A 15337-nucleotide genomic window follows, 5' to 3' on the forward strand; every position below is an offset into this window, starting at 1 on the left:
TAATTGTCCGTCTTGACTGTGGCAGGGGGCTAGGCTTGCAACGGATCCATCCGATCCAGTAAGGCCTGCTCTCTTCCGAGATCAGGCTTTTATGGGGCGTACAGCTGTATGCTCCCTCGTCAACCTCTCCTTGGAAACGGGAGTTGTTCCATCTAAGTGGAAACAAGCCGTGGTGTCCCCGATTATCAAAAAGCCCACCCTGGACCCATCCAAGCCTGAAAGTTATCGCCCCATCTCGTTGTTACCCTGGCCAGCCAAGATTACTGAGGCCCACGTCAACCTGGCCCTGTCTGAACATCTGATACGGACCAATGCCCTCGACCCCACACAAAACGGATTCCGTGCTGGTCACAGCACGGAAACTGCGTTACTTGTGATGGTGGAACATCTCCGGGCAAGGTTGGATGCTGGTCAAACGGCGGCGCTTATTTTGTTAGATCTTAGCGCCGCCTTTGATACGGTAGACCACAGAATCCTCCTGCGTCAGCTTGAGGAGACTGGCATTGGCGGTCAGGTGCTGCAATGGTTCCGCTCCTTTTTAGATGACCGCTCCTTCTGTGTTGCCATCCCTCCCTTCAAGTCCAACTACCAACCGCTGGCCATGGGGGTTCCGCAAGGGTCCTCGCTGAGTCCCACGTTGTTCAATCTTTACGTGAGACCGCTGGCTGATGTCGCTAGGCAGTGGGGCCTCACTTTGGTCTCATATGCCGACGACACTCAGCTGGCGGTTACTCTCAGCGGGGATGCAGAGATTGAGGCCCCCAGGTTTCAGTCCGGACTGAAGGCGGTGGCTAGCTGGCTGACAGGCAACTGCCTTCAGCTAAACGCCACTAAAACAGAGGTGATGGTCGTCGGAAAGGGAGTGGAGCTGTGGGGTGACCACTGGTGGCCCTCAGAGCTGGGACCTACTCCGATCCCGGTATCGGAGGTGAAAAATCTGGGGGTATGGCTGGATGCGGGCCTCTCCTTTGTAGGGCATACTAAAAGAACCGCGGCCTGTTGCTTTGGTCTCCTGAGGGGCTTGAGACCTGTTCTCAAGTTCTTTGATGCCCCAACCAGGCAGCTGGTGATCCAGGCCACTATCATCTCCCGCCTGGATTACGCCAGCTCTCTCCTGGCTGGGGCTAACCAGGCTGAGCTAACCCGCTTACAACGGGTTCAGAATGCTGCGGCGAGGGCGATTGTTGGCCTGCCCAGATTCTGCTCGGTGACAGGTGTCCTTCGCTCCCTACACTGGCTTCCGGTTAGGAAGCGCATCCTCTTCAAGGTTTTGTGCCTTGCTTTTAAAATGTTGAGAGGTATTGGCCCGGAAATCCTGTCGAGTTGTCTGTCCTTTTATGTTCCTGCCCGTAGCCTCCGCTCTCAGGGTCTGGCCCTTGCGGTGGTTCCCAGATTCAGGCTTAGCCGCATGGGAGGCCGCTCGTTTAGGGTAATGGCTGCGTCAGCATGGAACTCCCTGCCTGTTGAAATCCGCTTGCTGGAGGACCTTCTGACCTTTCGTAGGGCTATAAAAACCTTCTTGTTTTAGCTGTTCCCTAGTTTCTGTTTTTTCTCTCCCGTTGTGTTACGTGCTACCTTGTCTTTGCGCCAGGACGCTCCTTGGCTGGAGTATCTGTGCGCACAATAAATAGTCGTAACATAACATAACATAACGCACCACCGGCGCGTAAGGTGGGGGAGGGGTCCCTATTCGGGCGCCAAATTAATGTGGTAAATAGATATTCACCGTCGGAATTTCTATGCAGTAAAGTACAATTAAATAACTCAATCGGAAATAAAGAGGCAAAATCCGTGATATCTGAGTTTAAAAAGGGGTTTTATTCCATAAAATGGAATGGTTCGAACCAGGGATATCATGTTCCTTTCACCATCAAGGATCAGGAAGGGATAGCACATATTTTATTGACAGTGTACATCATTTATAGTAATTCCATATGATGGTGACGGATACAGAAGGCGTAACAGCTGAGAGAAACGAGATAAGAACACATGTGCGTAACAGAAAGGCGTGCACGAGGGCGTACACAGAGGTGTGTGCTAGAAACGTCACATGAAAGTGTCACAAGTGGGTGGTAACATAGCGGAATCTTACAGTGTCAGCAGAAATCTGTAGCAAGGATGCGCGCGCAGCAGCATGACGTGTGACTGACGTGAGGCTGGAGGGTGCAGGGGACTTGACATTTAACACTAGAGGAAAGAGACAGAAGTCTGGCATGTCAGATCGACTCGTTCCTTAATCATATCTGATATCTTGTGTTTGGGGAACTATACTATCTAGAAGGAAAGGTCTCTTGGGCAGAGGCTACTCTATACTGACTATTAATGCGTGCATATGTGACTACGTGTCTACGTGTAATGCGAGGGGCCATGGGCCTACCATGGTAACAGGAGCAATGAATTACTTGCACGGAGACAGAGAGGCCGGGCCCTTTGCTCTGCAGCCGGGGAAATGTTTATCTATTCTGCTAGACTGGAATGTGTTTTCAAGGAGCTGAACTCGGCTATACTGATAACTTGAAGGCAAAATACTGTCTTTGGCAGGCAAGCAGGCCGAGCCGGGCACCGCTCGCCACGCAGGGAGTAGAACAGAGGTCAGGGATGTATCCCACGTTGCAGCTTTCAGGCAGAGGACAGGAAGGGCTCGATGGCAGAAATCAGGGCCTAGCTCTGCAGGGCTAGGAAAACGTGGAAGTGCATCATGAAAAGACGTTGGCACGGCATACTTAGGAACTGAATTATCGATCCATTCATGGTGGATCTGAAAGAGGACATGTTAACGTTTGACGCAAAGGTATTTGCGTTCTCATAGGAGGTCGAGGAGGAAGTTACATTCACTTTAAGCTCGTACATGGAGACGGTGGGGTTCACGCTAGGGGACACAATTGACCAAAAATTCATATTACCTCAAGCTGCTGGTCCCAGGGGAGGTGAGTGCAGAGGATGGGAGAGGAGAGAGCTGTGCCAGCAGGCCTCAGGGGAGGTGAGTGCAGAGGATGAGAGGAGAGAGCTGTGCCAGCAGGCCCCAGGGGAGGTGAGTGCAGAGGATGAGAGAGGAGAGCTGTGTCAGCAGGCCCAGGGGAGGTGAGTGTAGAGGATGAGAGAGGAGAGAGCTGTGCTAGCAGGCTCCAGCGGAGGTGAGTGCAGAGGACGAGAGAGGAGAGAGCTGTGCCAGCAGGCCCCAGGGGAGGTGAGTGCAGAGGATGGGAGAGGAGAGAGCTGTGCCAGCAGGCCCCAGGGGAGGTGAGTGCAGAGGATGAGAGAGGAGAGAGCTGTGCCATCAGTCCTCAGGGGAGGTGAGTTTAGAGGAGGAGAGAGGAGAGAGCTGTGCCAGCAGGCCCCTGTGGAGGTGAGTGCAAAGGATGGGAGAGGAGAGAGCTGTGCCAGCAGGCCCCGGGGGAGGTGAGTTTAGAGGAGGAGAGAGGAGAGAGCTGTGCCAGCTGGCCCCAGGGGAGGTGAGTGCAGAGGGTGAGAGAGGAGAGAGCTGTGCCAGCAGGCCCCGGGGGAGGTGAGTGCAGCAGGATGGGTAGAGAGGAGAGAGCTGTGCTAGCAGGCTCCAGCGGAGGTGAGTGCAGAGGATGAGAGAGGAGAGAGCTGTGCCAGCAGGCCTCAGGGGAGGTGAGTTTAGAGGAGGAGAGAGGAGAGAGCTGTGCCAGCAGGCCTCAGGGGAGGTGAGTGCAGAGGATGAGAGAGGAGAGAGCTGTGCCAGCAGGCCTCAGGGGAGGTGAGTTTAGAGGAGGAGAGAGGAGAGAGCTGTGCCAGCTGGCCCCAGGGGAGGTGAGTGCAGAGGATGAGAGAGGAGAGAGCTGTGCCAGCAGGCCCCGGGGGAGGTGAGTGCAGCAGGATGGGTAGAGAGGAGAGAGCTATGCTAGCAGGCTCCAGCGGAGGTGAGTGCAGAGGATGAGAGAGGAGAGAGCTGTGCCAGCAGGCCTCAGGGGAGGTGAGTGCAGAGGATGAGAGAGGAGAGAGCTGTGCCAGCAGGCCTCAGGGGAGGTGAGTTTAGAGGAGGAGAGAGGAGAGAGCTGTGCCAGCAGGCCCCTGTGGAGGTGAGTGCAGAGGATGGGAGAGGAGAGAGCTGTGCCAGCAGGCCCCGGGGGAGGTGAGTGCAGCAGGATGGGTGGAGAGGAGAGAGCTGTGCCAGCAGGCCCCAGGGGAGGTGAGTGCAGAGGATGGGTGGAGAGGAGAGAGCTGTGCCAGCAGGCCCCAGGGGAGGTGAGTGCAGAGGATGGGAGAGGAGAGAGCTGTGCCAGCAGGCCCCAGGGGAGGTTAGTGCAGAGCATGGGAGAGGAGAGGAGAGAGCTGTGCCAGCAGGTCCCATGGGAGGTGAGTGCAGAGGATGGGAGAGGAGAGAGCTGTGCCAGCAGGCCCCAGGGGAGGTAAGTGCAGAGGATGAGAGAGGAGAGAACTGTGCCAGCAGGTCCCATGGGAGTGAGTGCAGAGGATGGGTGGAGAGGATAGAGCTGTGCCAGCAGGCCCCAGGGGAGGTGAGTGCAGATGGGTGGAGAGGAGAGAGCTGTGCCAGCAGGCCCCAGGGGAGGTGAGTGCAGAGGATGAATGAGAAGAGAGCTGTGCCAGCTGGCCCCAGGGGAGACGAGTGCAGAGGATGAGAGAGGAGAGAGAGCTGTGCCAGCAGGCCCCAGGGGAGGTGAGTGCAGAGGATGGGAGATGAGAGGAGAGAGGTGTGCCAGCAGGCCCCAGGGGAGGTGAGTGCAGAGGATGGGAGATGAGAGGAGAGAGCTGTGCCAGCAGGTCCCAGGGGAGGTGAGTGCAGAGGATGAGAGAGGAGAGAGGAGAGAGCTGTGTCAGCAGGCCCCAGGGGAGGTGAGTGCAGAGGATGGGTGGAGAGGCAAGAGCTGTGCCAGCAGGCCTCAGGGGAGGGGAGTGCAGAGGATGGGAGAGGAGAGAGCTGTGCCAGCCGGCCCCAGGGGAGGTGAGTGCAGAGGATGGGAGAGGAGAGAGCTGTGCCAGCAGGCCCCAGGGGAGGTGAGTGCAGAGGATGGGAGAGGAGATAGCTGTGTCAGCAGGCCCCAGGGAGGGGAGGTGAGTGCAGAGGATGGGTGGAGGGTAGAGAGCTGTGCCAGCAGGCCCCAGGGGAGGTGAGTGCAGTGGATGGTGGAGAGGAGAGAGCTGTGCCAGCAGACCCCAGGGGCGGTGAGTGCAGAGGATGAGAGAGGAGAGAGCTGTGCCAGCAAGCCCCAGGGGAGGTGAGTGCAGAGGATGAGAGAGGAGAGAGCTGTGTCAGCAGGCCCCAGGGGCGGTGAGTGCAGAGGATGGGTGGAGAGGATAGAGCTGTGCCAGCAGGCCCCAGGGGAGGTGAGTGCAGAGGATGGGTGGAGAGGAGAGAGCTGTGCCAGCAGGCCCCAGGGGCGGTGAGTGCAGAGGATGAATGAGAAGAGAGCTGTGCCAGCAGGCCCCAGGGGAGGTGAGTGCAGAGGATGGGAGAGGAGAGAGCTGTGCCAGCAGGCCCCAAGGGAGGTGAGTGCAGAGGATGAGAGAGGAGAGAGCTGTGCCAGCAGGCCCCAGGGGAGGTGAGTGCAGAGGATGAGAGAGGAGAGAGCTATGTCAGCAGGCCCCAGGGGCGGTGAGTGCAGAGGATGGGTGGAGAGGAGAGAGCTGTGCCAGCAGGCCCCAGGGGAGGTGAGTGCAGAGGATGAGAGAAGAGAGAGCTGTGCCAGCAGGCCCCAGGGGAGGTGAGGGCAGAGAATGAGAGAGGAGAGAGCTGTGCCAGCAGGCCCCAGGGGAGGTGAGTGCAGAGGATGGGTGGAGAGGAGAGAGCTGTGCCAGCAGGCCCCAGGGGAGGTGAGTGCAAAGGATGAGAGAGGAGAGAGCCGTGCCATCAGGCCCCGGGGGAGGTGAGTGCAGAGGATGAGAGAGGAGAGAGCTGTGCCCGCAGGCCCCAGGGGAGGTGAGTGCAGAGGATGGGAGCGGAGAGAGCTGTGCCAGCAGGCCCCAGGGGAGGTGAGTGCAGAGGGTGAGAGAGGAAAGAGCTGTGCCAGCAGGCCCCGGGGGAGGTGAGTGCAGAGGATAGGAGAGGAGAGAGCTGTGCCAGCAGGCCCCAGGGGAGATGAGTGCAGAGGATGAGAGAGGAGAGAGCTGTGCCAGCAGGCCCCAGGAGGAGGTGAGGGCAGAGGATGGGTGGAGAGGAGAGAGCTGCAGGCCCCAGGGGAGGTGAGTGCCGAGGATGGGAAAGGAGAGAGCTGTGCCAGCAGGCCCCAGGGGAGGTGAGTGCAGAGGAAGAGTGAGGAGAGAGCTGTGCCAGCAGGCCCCAGGGGAGGTGAGTGCAGAGGATGGGAGAGGAGAGAGCTGTGCCCGTAGGCCCCAGGGGAGAAGAAGGGAGAGGAGAGAGCTGTGCCAGTAGGCCCCAGGGGAGGTGAGTGCAGAGGATGGGAGAGGAGAGAGCTGTGCCAGCAGGCCCGGGGGGAGGTGAGTGCAGCAGGATGGGTGGAGAGGAGAGAGCTGTGCCAGCAGGCCCCGGGCGAGGTGAGTGCAGCAGGGTGGATGGTGAGGAGAGAGCATCACTGTGTGCCCATATAGAAGAAGGAGCTCTTTCTGAAGTGCCTTCTGATCCAATCTCGGAGTAATTTCTTAAAATAGTTTTCTGCTTGTGAAATACTGCTGTCGTTTCCTGCAGCCTTGTCCAGAAATGCATTCCAATCACAGCTTTCCAGTTGCCATTTTTCCTCTTTTAGCTGCTGGGATCAGCCCTCCATAACTTCAGCTGTTATATGGGTTGGGAGTGGGAGGTTCATTTTGCTCTGGTATTGTCCTGTTATTTATTGGCATGTGGTTGAACTGGTGACTTTGTTCATCAGCTTTGCACTGTCTGCAGGATATCTGTCTGGAAGCCTCAAACCTCTCGCGTTCTGTTGACGAAGCTGCCCATGCCATGTTTAATCCCAATATCTAATCCTGAAATGTTAGTCCTTAAAGGAGGAAGGGGCCCCATACTTTCCACCGAGGCGACTCTGGCGACTTGAACATCACTTCCTCATTGTTCTTTCAGATAGGTTTGCGGAATGTAAACACCACATACATATGTACATATTTATTCAAAAAGTGGTCTGAAAAAACGGGGAATAGCTAAAACAGCTAAATGACGCTATAAAAGTATAAACCCATTACCCATACTTGGATTAGTGTTTCTGTCCAGTAATGATGTGATTGTCATTTACTGTATCAACAGGGTCCACCTCGCTGTCATTTACTGGTCATTTGTTCCTGTTGTGAAGGGATTCCAAACTGAGTTTTTGTTTGCTGAAACTCGTATAGTCCTGTGTTCTGTTGTAAGCGAGTTTTGGATTTCTCAAGTTGCTGCTGACGGGCTGAAGGCGTTAATCTGGACTTAGAGTTGCTTCAGAGTGGGGGAGTCACGTCTTCTTCTGGTATCTTTTGAAACTGTGAACACTTGCAAACGCTAGTCTGTGTGACAGAAATATGCGGCCTGTGGTGTGCTAGATTGAACTCTGTGCTCTGATGCTTGCTCTTCCAGGCCCCGCTGACGTTCTGCCATGTCGCCGCTTGTTTCTCTGACGAAGAGTGGGAGCTGCTCCAGTGCTGGCAGAAGGAGCTGTACAAGAAGGTCATGAAGGAAATCCAGCTGGCCTTCAGCTCTCTGGGTAAGATGACCCTGGCACGCTTAGGGTACCAGTATGTACTGTACGAAGAGCCCTGCTCAAGATGTGCGGACATTTCTGGGCTTTTTATAAGAATAGATTACTTTATACTCCCTCCTCATTCTGTTTCATGGTTTCATCGTGTATCATATTTAGATGAGGCATATCAGGCTGCATCCATGTTAGAATTTAAGGATAACCAGTTACTAAGATTTAAACCTTCCGAGTAGTCTATTCGGCGAATAGACTACACTGAAGATTTGAATGTTTCCCGACGTGACGGGAGGAGACGAGTTCAAAAGACTCAATGGCTCCCTAATGAAGAGGAATTAAAGCTCGAAATGCATTGGAGCGTGGAATATGGAGCGTAATGAAAATTAATAATGTTTCAAAAATATGGAAGATGATAAGATGAAAAGTGAAAGGAAAGTCACCTGCAAATCAAAGAGTTCATTAAAAGACCACAAGTGAAACAATTCAACGAAAGTTCTGTAATCATTTATACCCTCCAAAGATGATTGATAGAGAGTGCACATTGGGGGATGCAACCAAAATGCTTTGGAAGCACTATTTAAAGAGAAATAAGGCACACTTTCTGCGATACCTGCTGGAGATATATACATGTTGGAGCTCTAACACCACTCAAATAAACCCACACATAAAACAGCTATAACCTTAGTAGCTAGTCACATCGCTCTCCAGTTAACCTCCATGAATGGAATTCAAGAACCTCAAGCAGATGCTGGAGGGGTGGCGACTCAGCAGGGACCTTGATTTATTTGCTACGGACTTGCACAAAAACTCAGATCTGGTGGGGAAAAGTTCTCAACACAACAGAAAAACTCGTTCAAGACAAAACTACCATACTTTCCACATACATGATGGTTGGCTTACTGAAAAAATACTTTCCTCTTACAGTCCCACAGGGGTAAGCAAATCTTGCTGGCACTCCTAGCAGCGAATAAGATGGCGTTAGCACAGTAGGGGAGAAGACAATTCCGTCAACGCAGGATTGGCTGCAGAGGGTAAAAATAGCACTCACTCTTTCTTATGCCACTGTGTGCTTGTACCCTGTCTGGCAACCCTTTCTAGACTGTCGCTAGTGTTCACTTCAGGTCAAATAACTTTATTTCGGCCACCAATGTTCAAACAATCGCTAACTTAAAAAAACAGATTAAAAAAACTAAAATAGTAATTTACAAACGTGCATATAGATAAAACAGTAAGTGGCACCTAGTAAATAATACACACAATTTCAGACAAGTACAGGGAGGGAAAGCACATTCCTTCTGATCACCCACATAGCACCCACAAATGTGGCAACAGCCGGAAGGCAGTCTGCCCTGGTGATGCGAAGTGCAGCAGAGTTGTTGGGTTCACTTAGCAGCATGCATATGGGAGCTGGCCAGGTCCTACTGGCGGAGGCATAGGCTGGACACAAAAACATGTGCACAACATTCTCCTCTGCAGCTTTATAGGCCAGTCACAGAGTTCCCCCGCCCCCACCCAAACTCGTATGTAAGTGCTTACAAATACTGAAAACAGTAGCCACACCAAGTCCCAGTTAAGGCAGAAAAGTCCCAGGTCTCTTTGAATATAGAAATACGCAAATGACGCTCAATAGCAATACACAAACTGTCCCTTTTACCAGGAATCAACATTTCCCTTGGGTTTTTATTTATACCAACTCCTATCCTAAAATGACTTTTCGACTCGATACCAATTAGCTGTTTCGAAGGGCCGTGCTGTAATGGTTCCTCCCAAATAGTGATCCCATACGAGATGTATCCATGTTTTGTAACGAACATTCATTGCAAAACAATGAAGCATGACAGACTCCTGAGGTTGGATGGGAATGTATTCTCAAACGGGGTGTAGGCCCCTTGGAACCCTTTCTTCTTTATGATTGTAAAATAAAAGTTTGTTCGGTAGTAGGCAGTGGTCCACAAGATGACTAAAAACTCTCAGACATATTTAGCTCACACAACAAAACTTAGCATGGATAACCTGGAGACTGGCCAGAAATTGCAGTTTGGGGCCTGTACTTTCTTCCCTCCCATGTATCACTGGTACATTTATTTTCATTCTACTTTGACTACCTCCGAGTTCCTTCCTACCAATGCTTCTGCTGTATTTTGTCGCTTCACAAAAGCTTGAATTAATAATATTTCTCTTTTCATTACAGGCCCCCTGATTGCCAATTCCGTTTTTTCATTAAGACCAAAGGAAAAAGAAGACTTGTGCTCTAAAGATCTTGACGATATAGAGAAAATCATCAATGTTGACCTGTCCACAAGTGAGTAGGAAAGAAAGAAACTTTTTCGATGGGATGTGATGGAGGGTAGGGTTCTTAATGACTAGGAGTGGCGTAAAGTATTGCGATATCCTGGGAAAACCTCCCGGAACACCCGACTGAAATATATGCAATTTAATTATACCCATATGACCTACATGACACTGCATCGGCTCAATGTGACATATGTAGGGGAAGTAAGACCATGCCCCAGGTGTATGACCTACATGACACTGCATCGGCTCAATGTGACATATGTAGGGGAAGTAAGACCATGCCCCAGGTGTATGACCTACATGACCCTGCATCGGCTCAATGTGACGTATGTGGGGGAAGTAAGACCATGCCCCAGGTGTATGACCTACATGACAATGCATCGGCTCAATGTGACATATGTGGGGGAAGTAAGACCATGCCCCAGGTGTATGACCTACATGACCCTGCATCGGCTCAATGTGACGTATGTGGGGGAAGTAAGACCATGTCCCAGGTGTATGCATCCTGACGCCGAGTTTGTCCATATGACTTGGGATTGCCAGAGGTTACGCCCTTACTGGGAGGCGGTGCTGGTAAAGATCAAAGGGGTGCTTGGTAGGGAGTTGGCCTTAACAATTCAATCGTGCCTGTTAGGTCTCTTCCCCAGACCGCCTAAACGCAAAGCCGGGAATCGTTTGTTTGATGCTTAGCTAAACGCAGGAACGCGCTAGAGTGGAAGTCTGTGAGAGGACCGCGGATCTCGGCTTGGGATAGGGATGTAATAGAGTGGATGGGAGCAGGGGTCAGAGCATTGATGTGGGAGGAAGCTAGAGGCGTGAGGATGCTCCCGATGGCCCAACAGTGGTGGGAAGTAGCAGCTGCATGGGAGAGGCTGGCGGAGTCGGGCAGTGACGAGGGAGGATCGATGGGTTGCCAGGCCCTGATGGTGGGACCCAAACGCTTGAGCCAGGACAGTCGTGAGCTGCTGCGGTTTGATGTTTAGCGAGGGATTGGGTGGACTTAGATCGCGCTCGTATTTGGTCAGATCTACGGTGGTTGGAGAGTGCCGATAAGAGGGGGGGGAATCCCCTGCATCAGCCAAGTTTGTTCTATTGGTGGGTTGGGATGGTCGTCAGCCCCGCTAGTTGTTAGCATATTGCTGTGACCACACCATCCCAATGAGGAAATATACATTTTATGGTCAAGTAATGTTCCCTAACGTGTACCCCACCGTCTCCATGTACCAGCTTAAAGTGCATGTAACTTCCCTCCTGTGCCAGCTATGAAGACGCAAATACATTTGCGTCCAACGTTAACATGTCCTCTTTCAGACCCACCCTGAATGGGTTGAAAACTCCGTTCCTAAGTATGCTATGCCAATGTCTTTTTGTGGTGTACTTTACACGTTTTTCAGCTCTGGCGAAGTAGGCCCTGAATTCTGCCATCGAGCCTTTTTTCCTGCTTTCTGACTCTGAAAGCCTCAGCCCAGGCTGCCTCTGTACCCGTGACCTCTGCCTTACTTCCTGCGCGGCTTACGGCGCTTAGCTCAGCCTGCTGCCTGCCAAGACTGTATTCAACCTTCGAATTATCTGTTCCGCTCCTCGAAAATGCATTCCTGCCTACTAGTTTAAGTAAACATTCCCCCAGCTGCAGAGCAAAGGGCCCGGCCTCACTGTCTCCGTGCAAGTAATTCATATCCTCTGTTACCATGGTAGGCCCATGCCCCCTCTCATCTCATGCAGACACTTAGACGCTTATACACGCACTCACAGTCAGTATAGAATAGCTTCTGCCCCAGAGACCTTTTCCTTTTAGATAATATGGTTCCTAAACATCAGATATCAGATATGATAGAAGTACGAGTTGATCTGACATGCCAGACTTCTGTCTCTTTCCGCCAGTGTAAATGTCAAGTCCCCTGCACCCTCCAGTTTCACGTCAATCACACGTCATGCAGCTGCGCGCGCATCCAGGCCTCAGATTTCTGTTGACATTACAAGTTTCTGCTTTGTTGCCACCCACTTGTGACCCCTACCTGTGACGTTTCTAGCACACACCTCTATGTTCACGCCTAGTTCACGCCTTCTAATTACGTATCATTACCACGTGTGTGTTTTATCTTGTTTCTCTCAGCTGTTACGCCTACTGTATTGGTTTCTATAATGTGACTTAAGTATATAAGCTATGTATTGTCAATAAAATATTGCTCTATCCCTTCCTGCACCCCAGTGGTGGCAGGAACAAGATATCCGGTCATGACCATTCCTTTTTAAGGAATAAAACCCCTAAGAACTCTAACACCACGGACTCTGCCTCTTTCTTTCCGATTGAGTTATTATTGATTAAGTACTTACCTGCATAGAAATTAGGACGGTAAATCAAATATTTACCACACCTCTGCACCAGTTAGGGGTTATTCTTTGTTTTAATTTTTTCTTTCTCTTTCTTTTTTTTCTTATTTCTAATTAATGTGGCATTATATATTGTCAATCGCAAGTTATGATCCAAATCACGAACGGGCATGTACAAGAAAGATGGATGTTGAACACTCTTTATAACATTGATGAGATACTTCTACATGGATGGGACACGCGCCCTTGAATGTGGTCTGAGATAGCGGGTGCATTAGATTGTGTCTACCTCCTCTTTCTTGTTTTAAGTTCCCTCCTTTTCCCCTGATTGTATTTTAATGATCAGTTTCTACAAAATGCCAATAAAAATATATTTGAAAAAAATAAATAAAATTAATTTAATATATATATATTTAATAATATTTTTAAATGAAATATATGTAACTAAATGTATATAATAATATGTTAACTTAATTTGTTATAATAGTTATATATAATTTTAAATGAATGAAATGTTTTTCAATTAAATTATATTAGTGTTAATTTTAAATATATTTAAAGTTTATTATTTCTTTATTTATATATATATATATATATATATATATATATATATATATATATATATATATATATATATATATATATATATATATATATATATATATATATATATATATATATATATATATATATATTTCTGACTGCCTTTTCATGGCGGTCCCACCGTTACTTTCACTTAGGGCATTTTATACATTCATAATCTTTATAATGCGGTATTGGGTATAGTACCCTATTACAGTCAAATACAGTATATGCTGAGTTCAAAATCACTCAAGATGTATGTGGAGGTCTTCTCCAAAGTTCATGCCTCTGGGGTGTTTTGTTCGGAATTGGATTATGAGACGTGATTCCATCTGTCGTAGGAGACGCACTGTGGACACAGTGCGTCTCCTACGTCTCATAATCCAATTCCGAACAAAACACCCCAGAGGCATGAACTTTGGAGAAGACCTCCACATACATCTTGAGTGATTTTGAACTCAGCATATACTGTATTTGACTGTAATAGGGTACTATACCCAATACCGCATTATAAAGATTATGAATGTATGAAATGCCCTAAGTGAAAGTAACGAAGGACGCTAAAGTACTATACTTATACAATCAGGGCACACCAGTCCTTTGTTTTTAATATATTGTTTTAAAACATATTGCTTGATAAACTACGTATCCCATAATGCCACCTTATGGCTAAGATGGGGCAGTATATAAACAAAAAGCAAAAAGAGGACTTGCTGACCGTGAGAAAAGCTGTGAGGCTGAAACGCGTCGGTGGAGTGTTTGTGTGATTAAAGCTTCGTAATAAGTATCCAGTTGTGCCGCCCTCTTTGTTCTCAAAATGAATACTGGGCTATGATCTAGCCCCCGGGCCGAGCACACACTGTCGAGCGCTCTCAGGCTTGAAGGATCACTTTGTGATTATATATATATATATATATATTACCTACTGGCGGTCGCCAGTAGGTATATATAGTTAGGATTTTTTCTCTATGGGATTTCTGAAAATTCTATGTCTAATAACTTTGGCGTTTGTGGACGGAATCGGCTGAAATTTTCAGGAAAATGGCACATTTTGTTTCTGAGCAGCCCCTGAAAATTTGGTGGGGTTTCGTCAAGGGGGGGCTGAGAAAAAAGGGGGGTCCCAAAACGCGTTTTTAACATTGAGTTTTCCATAGGGCGGTTGGACTCACTTTTAGCTCGAACGGCTGAATGGATTTGCACGAAACTTGGCAAAATTGTAGGGACTGTTAGCCCGATGTGCCTTTGCTAGGTCTCAATATATGTGCTTCAGTGGATTTTGAGAAATTAACGTTTAAATCAAGATATATATCTGTAACAGCGCTCCGGGCAGCGATCCGGTCCGCTTACTTTTCGCGTTTCGGAACTTTGCGCGCAGAAAGCTGATTGGCTCTCCGGTGTCTGTCAACATTCTAAACAGTCCGGAGCGGCCGCCATCTTGTCTCTCGGTAGGATCGAGAGAGAAGAAGAGGTGAAAAACGAAGGGGGAATTTAATGAAAGGGGGCAAGGTATCCCCCTCTTGACCCCCTAGGAATGTTGTTAGGGTTATTAAAGGGTCCCGTGGGGAAAAGAAAAAAAAAATGATTTTTCACGGTAGAAGCGCTTCACGGGCCGCGAACTGGGCCGCAAACTGGTAGCGAAACGGGAATTCGCCATTTTGTGCTTCGTTAATTAAATTACTAGGTATAAGGGGGTGCGGGAGACGTATCCTAATCCCCTATGTTTCCTGAGGGTGGCTGAGGAGGCTGATATATGTTGATACATCTCTTCCAGTGGCTGTGCGTGAGCTTTTTTTTTTTTTGCTGCGTGACAGTCCGGAGCGGCCGCCATCTTGTCTCTCGGTAGGATCGAGAGAGAAGAAGAGGTGAAAAACGAAGGGGGAATTTAATGAAAGGGGGCAAGGTATCCCTCTCTTGACCCCCTAGGAATGTTGTTGGGGTTATTAAAGGGTCCCGTGGGGAAAAGAAAAAAAAATGATTTTTCACGGTAGAAGCGCTTCACGGGCCGCGAACTGGGCCGCAAACTGGTAGCGAAACGGGAATTCGCCATTTTGTGCTTCGTTAATTAAATTACTAGGTATAAGGGGGTGCGGGAGACGTATCCTAATCCCCTATGTTTCCTGAGGGTGGCTGAGGAGGCTGATATATGTTGATACATCTCTTCCAGCGGCTGCGCCATCTTGCCTTTTTTCCAATGCCACAATTTTGTTGTGCACGGCAGCCATTTTAGATGCCAGGCTGGTCCCAGGCTATCACCTACCCCTGCGGATGTAGTTTATGGCCCCAGCTGTAGAGAATTCAGACATGCCAACCCTCCCGATTCAGGCGTGAGACTACTGATTTCAGTGCTAGTCTCCCGCCTCCCGATTTCTGCAAGCAAAAACCCGGGGGCATATTACGAACAACTAGCGATAATTTTTGTCTCTAACTTGTTTAGAGACAAAAATTATCGCCGCACATCGGCAATTTTTATCGCAGATAAACCTTGCTATTATCGCAGAAAAGTCAGCGATATTCATGTATTATCG

The 15337-nt window shown here is 49.7% G+C and overlaps 1 pseudogene; it reads left to right on the forward strand.

Annotated features, from left to right (window-relative positions):
- Positions 1 to 3575: 3575 nt before the first annotated feature.
- Positions 3576 to 15337, forward strand: part of LOC147666676 (uncharacterized) — a 132479-nt pseudogene continuing 120717 nt past the window's right edge.

This window comes from Lissotriton vulgaris, unplaced genomic scaffold (assembly GCF_964263255.1).
Source record: "Lissotriton vulgaris unplaced genomic scaffold, aLisVul1.2 SCAFFOLD_1845, whole genome shotgun sequence".
Classification (NCBI taxonomy): Eukaryota; Metazoa; Chordata; class Amphibia; order Caudata; family Salamandridae; genus Lissotriton; species Lissotriton vulgaris.